This window comes from Cygnus atratus, chromosome Z (assembly GCF_013377495.2).
Source record: "Cygnus atratus isolate AKBS03 ecotype Queensland, Australia chromosome Z, CAtr_DNAZoo_HiC_assembly, whole genome shotgun sequence".
Classification (NCBI taxonomy): Eukaryota; Metazoa; Chordata; class Aves; order Anseriformes; family Anatidae; genus Cygnus; species Cygnus atratus.
The window spans coordinates 26,309,380-26,317,647 of record NC_066396.1 but is presented as its reverse complement, the minus strand read 5'-3'; positions in this window follow the sequence as shown (position 1 = coordinate 26,317,647).

The following is an 8,268-nucleotide window of genomic DNA, read 5'->3' as shown; positions in this document are numbered from 1 at the left end:
AACATGCTTGATGATGGGAAGTAGAGAATATTTTTTTTTCCTTCCTTCTTTGCTTCCATGCAGCCTTTACTTGTTTTTCCCTCCTTCCTTTCCCTTTAATTAAATTATCCGAAATTAAATTAAAGGCTCAACACATGAGCCTTTTTTTTTTTTTTTTTACTTTCCATCATCCCCTTTTCTCCCCCTCTTCTTTTGAGGAGGGGGAGTGAGAGAGTGGTTGTGGTGGAGTTTGGCTGCCCAGCAGAATAAAACCATCATGACAAGACACATTTTATTAAGCAATTAAAAAAAATCCATTCAGTAAGTTACATATTATATCGTCTTGAAAGGGACCACTATCTTCTCATCCAAGATTTCTAGGCACATCGTTTGGTACATGAGAAAAAACAGTGCTGCACACAGATGTCAGCTGGAAAATCACAAGAGCTCAAGTAATCTATTCCAACATGGATATGACACAACAAATCAGTTTGCTGCAGTGGTAGGAAACATATGCAAATGGCTATGTGTAAACAGAATGAAAATACCAGCAAATGTAAAAAAGATGGAATATAGATCCCTAAAATCAAGAGCAAAAATTATAACAAAGAAACACTGCAGAAATTCCCTTTAGGACAGAAGTTTTACTATATCTATCTAAGCTTCAACAAGGGTTTGAGTGTGTGTAAACACGGACCTTTATATTCAAAGACAGAGGAATACAATTATGGTGCCATACCAGTTATTATTATCTTAATGAATAATATATATTATTCTATATCAGGTAAATGCATATGATCACATCATCTTAGTAAGATAAAAATTGTGCTTGCTGGCAACCTGGTACTTATGCTTCTGCTTCCTACCACTTGTGGAAAGCCCAGGCTCAGATCTATCATTCACCTCTAATATTTTTCGGTCGTCATTTATTAGCCTATCATTAAATCAATCTAGGTTCCCTGTAAGGTTTATTCATATGTGCTGAGCTACTCTTTAAACTCTTAATCTGTTCTCCCACTGATGATTAGCATACATTAATTCCTATGCTATCTTCTGCTAACTACTAGCCTCATGAAAAGGTTGGAATTAAAAGATAGCTCTTATCCTGGAGTCCCACAGTCATGGTATTCCCCAAAAGGGACTTTACCAGCATATAGACACATAATCCATAGGGAAAGGAAGAGTAAGCTTTGGTCTGAGGAGATTGCTTTAGCATAACAAATCAGGATGGCTCAGAAACCCTTGCTCTGTAAAAAGCCTTTTACCTCTGTGCTGTGGTACCAGCACTGAGTTTCTTTGCGCACTTTTTTTTTCTTTTTTTTTTCTTTTTTTTTTTTCCCAACAAGCTCTAAACTACAGAGTTGTCACTTCTCTAAATTATTATCTATCCCAAATAGCTCTTCTTTGTTCCAGTGGATTACAAAACATTCCTTTTCTTTACTCTGGAAAAGACTGTATTTCAGAAGCAACCACTTTCCATAACAACAGTTAATAGACATAATAATGGTTCAGCTCCTCCAAATGTGTTGGACAAATGCAGGAATTTCAAGTGCTCTTCCCCATTCCTTTTTGTAATACATACCTTTTTTCCTACTGGCCCCTAAGGGAAGGAAGGTCTAAAGAAATATAAGTCACAGCTGGTTTGTCAGCAGAAGAGCAACAACCTCCCTGTCATTACAGCATGCATCTGCAGAGGTGCAGAATGGGTTCCTCAGTCAGTGAGCAGATCCTTGGACAGGTGCAGAATGGGTTCCTCAATCAGTGAGCAGATCCTTGGACGAGGAAAAGGATTTGTACCTTTTAGGTTATAAGAACACAGCTAATATGTATAAGTGCAGAGGAGTAAGCTGAAAGTAAATTGATGAAAAGATGAGCAAATCACCATTAGGAAATTACTTTGGCTATAATTTCATTAGTTGTCTAAATACAGTTGCTAGGATCTGCCTGTGCAGTGTAAACAGCTGTAGCAGGCTTTAATGCATTTGCTATCTTACTTGCATTCCCTGACTGACCTCATGTTCACCAGTCCTGCTGGCCCCAGATTCTGAAGCATAAAATAATGTTTATTATAACCAAGCTCAGCCTTCGTAAAGTCTGCTATTCAGCCACTCTGTGCTCACAAGCAGCACAAGAACTGCTCTGTGGGTTTCTTGGTGGTTGCATGACAATTATGTAGGCTAGAAAGGAAAGCATAAAATAAACAATAGACAGGTCAAATAAGGACAGAAAGCCCCTAATCAGGATCTGTGCACACACAGATGCGCACATACAGAGGGATTTCCATATCCATCTATTTATACCCATCTATATTAACCATCTGAACATACTGATCAGAGGTTTTTTTACTTTAATACTGTGGGAGGAAGTTGGTATAAAGCAATCAGAGAAGGATTCTCAGTGACCTATCTGGGCTGCAGATATTTGCAAAGCTGATGGAGGAAGCATGATTTCATTTTTATAAATTATTGAACCGAAACCAACTTTCTGCATCCAGAAGCAAGTATCATATTGGTAACTGCTGTATCATGCACCATACATATTCTTACATATTGAAGAGCTATGTGCCAAGTAGCGAGTCAAATATTTACTTATGGCAGAGGTAATAAGGACAAATGTACGCATATACAGACTTAAAAATTGTTTACCAGCAGCTTACTTCCTACTAGAAACATCATGCTTGTTTATCATTTGTTGCTAGCTTACTCCACAAGAATCATGTAAACTTTTCATACTAAAACTGACACCAAGTCTCAGAATTTCAGTACGTGCTCTGAACGTTCCGGTTCTGTGCATGCTGGGTGGGTGGTTAAGTCCAAACTCTTAGCTCCTATTCATATTGCTTTCTTATTCATCTTAGACCACAGGTTTAAAGACTATGATAAGGAGGTTTTCCTTCTATCCATCAAAGGCAGTACACATCTGAGTAATTCATTCATCGCTGATTTTACAGGGTCAAGTGTTGTTACAGACAGGCTCCAAAGCAGAACTTACCTAGGTGCAGATGCAGAAAAGAGTGCCACAGAAGACAAGCATGAAGGGAAAGATCAGAAAAAGAGACAGCAGAAGGAATATATTTTGGAGGTTATTTGAAGACTTTATATATGCCATCAAGTTACTAGCATTTGATGAAACCCTGCCTTGAGACTTGTTTGCTTAACTTTCATTAGCACTTCTGTCCTTCTAAACATTTTGCAAATATTAACTAACCACTTCCAATAGTATGCTATATATTACAGTGACTAGAAGTATCCTCACTGAAAAATTAGGAAAATGTTTAATCTGAAATTGTTTCATATTCAGTCAACAAGAAGAAGCTTTTTTTTTTTTTTTTTCCCCAAAGGAAAGTAAATATGGTTGCAGAACAAATAACTTAATCAAAAGTCCAGTATTCTGTAGAAAAGCAGTTTCAGCAGATATTTTCTGACAAGTTTACTAGTAACTCACACAAAGCCTCATAGTAATTCAATATCAAGCTCAGAGCTTTTCTTCAAATCAAAACGTAATTAAATCCAACTGTCATTATTTAAATGTCTTTGTCGTAACAGAACCCAGACAAAATTCACTTTTGCATACCTTTAGAGTTCTTTTCCAGAGATATTGTACATCTGTGATGCCTCGTCTCTTCTTTGTCATGGTTATCACTCACATTTCGGTCTCACTCCTGGTTGCTTGCAGTATCCAAAACACAGAACTGCATGAATTTACTTCTTTGTTTGGATATGGGATGGGACAACAACAAAAGCAATACTGCTTCAAGAGTGGCTCACAAACATCATGAAGTCTTCATACACAAAATTGCACAATTTTGGCTATATTTGGGCCCTCAGACATTGCTATTTCTTTATATACATATCTAGGAAGGAGATAAGGCCTCAGGCATGTGATTATTGCACTGGCCGAGATCTTAAATTGGAGATTATCTTAGATAACATGAACTTTTCGAAGCAATAGAAGTTATAATGGAAAAATACTGGCAGAAACTGAAACAGCAAAATGCGTAATGAAAAAAGAAAGCCTTCTAGCCCTTCAGATCTTATCTGTAATTCACAAGCTGCTCCCCACCACCTCTCCCCCTCCCTCACTTTTCACCCTGCTACATCAGCAGTCCCACATGTCCCTCGCTACACCCAGCCTCCCCAGCTGGCCTCTCCAGCCCTCCTCTCCTCCCAGCCAAGGCCTCCCAGCTCCCACTGTTTGGGTCCGGCAGGGCTGTGCCCAGGGTACATGTCCCTCCTGACCTCCCTACCATAACCCCTCTCCAGCTCCTGGCCCTCCAGCTCTGCCACCAGACCCAGAAGATACTTTTGTTTTCATAAAGTAGCCCTGCTCCCAGAACAGCATCAAAAAACTGGTTGTTGTTGTTTTCTTTTTGCCTGTTTAATTATGAAACAAACATTTCATAAATGTAGGGTTATGTAGTTCTTTCCCAAGTTGTTCAGCCCAATGCAGCTGCAGGATTGTGGTCTACTGATTAGCATTCCTGTTGCTTTAATAAAACAAACAAAACAATAATAATAATAATAATAATAATAAAAGAGTCATTAAATATTTCAGATTTTTAGAAGTGTAACACTGATTTGCTGTAGAGGCCTTTCTTGACATTGGAAAACAAGGAGAAAACTGTCTGTCTGCAGAAAATATGCATGTCTCAGGAGCTGCAAGGAGCCCGGAGACATCTCATTTGGGGAACAGAAAATACTGTTTCATGACTGTCAAGAATTAGGCTTCTCAGAAATCCTTTCAGGAAGCCCCTTTCTGTAATTTTTTAGATTAGCCTGGTGGCAGGAATGGGACTCCAGTGGAGGCAAGGAGCAGCAAGGATAAACACTGTGAAGTCTGACATAGGAGTCAGCTGGGAGAAGCAGCACTTGCTGTACACCAAGGACCATTCATGGTGCAACCATGCAGCACTGGCACCTCTTCATTAACCTCCACTTGCAGATGTTTTTCAGTAATGCATGTCCCACTAAAATCTTCATCTTGATTTTGAGGATGGGTTTGCATCACTGACCATTAACTTTGCTTGTAAACTTGTATGCTAGGGCTCAGAGTTGGTGCAATGTTACAGCATAACATCTTTGATTACGCTGATGACTTCTTACTGATGCAGCTCTTTCTGTCTGTGGCGTACACATGACCTTCCCCTCCACTGCCTATCCTCCTTCTTAATGAGAATAAACTGCATAAAGATAAACCGTGTTAAGTAGGTGTAACTGCTCCTATGAGTAGGGTCTTCAGGTGCTTCAACAAGAGCAGAATAATTAAAGATAGCCATTTTTACATGTAGGTCGTCATCACTGGTGCTAATCAATGTGAGGGCCCTTTATGTTTGCAATGGTCAATATGAGCAATTCATGCTCCCACTTGAACTTAGCTGTGCTTTTTATTAAGTTGATTCTATGGCTTTATCTGTAGGCCTGATCAAATGAAACCTGCCTGCTGCACAGTACAGACCATGAAAAATTGGAGTAATTCCTACTTCAAGCCTTCAAGTAAGTATTACTATTTAACTAGCAATATCTCCAAATTACACCATATCAAACATGCTCCTCAGTAATTTGTTCCAAAGCCAAATTCCCTTGCTGAAAAAGAGCCGTAATTTGAATTTTATTGCTAATATCTGGCATTGTGTTCCAGCCCCTGGACCTTCACTAAATTTCTGTCTGCTAGATTAAGCAATGTTGTAGTAGCTGATTTGTTCACTTTCTGCATTTATGGCCCAAGATCAAGTTGCTTTTTGCCTAGGGTAAAAAGAAAAAAAAAAAAAAAGGAGAGAGAGAGAAAATAATGCAGGTATATCCATCTATCAGAAGCACTGACATAACTTCTTTTTTGCTGCCTTCCCTTCTCTTTAGGTGTTGTTTCACTTTTATCTGGTCAAGTCACTCATCCATAACCCATTTTTTATTAAACATTCAGCACACTGTTCATCTGCATCAGCAGGGTCAACTGCACCGATGAACAAGGAGACACACATGGATTTGTGTTTCCACAGAAATCACAAAAAGGAAGAACATGATCAAATGGTTGATCACAACAACAGACTCAATAGAAAACATCCCACAAAGATTTTTCAGGAGCTTTTACCCAGCAGATGGAGAAAACGAGAACAAATATACTTGTAGAAAGGCTTTGGGACCGGTTTGTTGTGAAACAATTTTAATCACACAGGGCTGGATTCAGCAGCTCCACAAACTTGGTTTCAAATGAGGACAGGATGACCTACTGTGTCTATTCACAAAATGTATGTACAGAGATTTTAAGTAAATCTTCATTTAAGAAAGCTGTGAGGGAGAATTCCAGGATTACAAACTTCAGCCAACGAATAGCACATAGATAATACAATTAGCTGACTGATTTTGAAAATTATAATGCAGATATGCTGTAAGGAATTGAAAGAGAGGCAGTGTTTCCTCCACTGGCTGAGTGGGCTGACTCCTGCTCCAGCCTGGTTTGTTGAGGCAGCCCCATCCTTGGGAAGGTGTGTTGTCTGATCTCTTGTGTGCAGATGGCCAGAGGCTTTTCTATTTAATTCTCTAGTTATTTTTCTCTGCCATATAGCAAGGCTGGAATTGAAGGCCCTAGCAAAGAAATAAACCATCTAAACATGCTCATGGTTTTGCAGAACATCTCTGTTCTGCGAAGAGGGATGAAGCTTTATCGAGTGCTGGTATTCACATCCCAGTCAAGCAAAAGCTTGGAAATAAGAATGTTTTTTGAAAACATTAATAGAAATATAGCAGTCAGAGAAGTAAGTCTCCAACTAACTGCACGTAATGCAGCTGCATGTATTTTATCCTTGTCCAGTCCCAGCATCATCCATTTCTTCAATAACCTGGAACAAATTTTTTAAACCAACTGTTTTCCCTCCTTTTCTGATGATGTACATAATCATACTCCTTTGGATGCACCTTCTTGACACAGTTTTTTTATGTGTAGCTCTGCCTGTACCAAGCAGAATTCGGGGGCAAGAGAAAGAGGTTGTTTGGCATATGAACAAAGGATTACTTTTTCTTGAAAGACAAGCAGAATAAAATTTGGGCAATCTCCTGGTGATGGAAGCTCCTAAGTGTTGTACCAGGTCAGGCCCAGAGTAGCTGAACACATGCATATATCCTGCCAAAGCCCACTAAATGGAAATTCAGCCATGCCACATGTTGATTTTATTGAGAGCCCTTAGACCTGTTGTTGGACAGAAAGCAAGTTCTGGACTCCAAAGAAGCTTAGAATAAATGAGAAGCAAAAACTAATTGATATGCTTATCTTAAGGCCACAAAGGACATGGGATTGCATTATTAATCAGCAAGGAAATACTGTAGGAAACAAAAGCAAGTATGATATCTCTTGTAGAAAATAAAAACATGATGCCATCAATTCTGCCATTTAAACCTCTTTCAGGATGATGGTTTCTACTTTTCTGCTAAATGAATGGTCTTACAATTCTTTGTCTACAGCAAATTTTTCCATGTATCAGAGAAAAAAGTTAGATCCTGCCTATGTGTTTCATAGAATCACAGAGTCACAGAATAGATGAGATTGGCAGAGGACCTCTGGAGGCCATCTGTTCCAACCCCCCTGCTCAAGCAGGGACACCCAGAGCAGGTTGTCCAGGATCGTGTCCTGGTGGCTTTTGAAGATCTCCAAGGATGGAGACTCCACAAGCTGTGCCAGTACTCCATCACCCACACAGTAAAGTGCCTCCTGATATTCAGAGGGAACCTCCTGCATTTCAGTTTGGGACCATTGTCTCTTGTCCTGCCACTGGGCACCATTTATTTTTTGCACCATCCCTTCAAGTGTTTATAGACATGGATAAGATCTCCCTGGGCCTTCTCTTCTCCAGGCTGAACAGTCCCAGCTCTCTTCCCATCCTCGCAGGAGAGGTGCTCCAGTCCCTTCATGATCTTGGTAGCCATACGCTGGACTCTCTCCGGTATGTCCAGGTCTCTCTTGTACTGAGGAGGGAGGTGTGTGTCTTAACTTCCTAAACCTACTAGCAATTTAGTGCTAAAATATTTGCAGGTAGACATTCCAACTGTATGATTTCCAATTCCTGTCATGTTTGTGAATAAATGGTGACTTGAACCTCTATGGTCTATGATGCAATTGTTCTCATTTCCCAGCTGTGGTGGTAATAATGCCACCTGCCGCATCTCATTGTACTCTCTAGTTTCCTTCTCATTGCCCCAGGTAAAGCTTGGACTTGCCATCTTTTCGGTCTGAGAGAACAAACTCAGGCAGTGAAAAAAGGCTCAGCAATAGAAAAGCTGCTGCTTTTAATTAAATCAC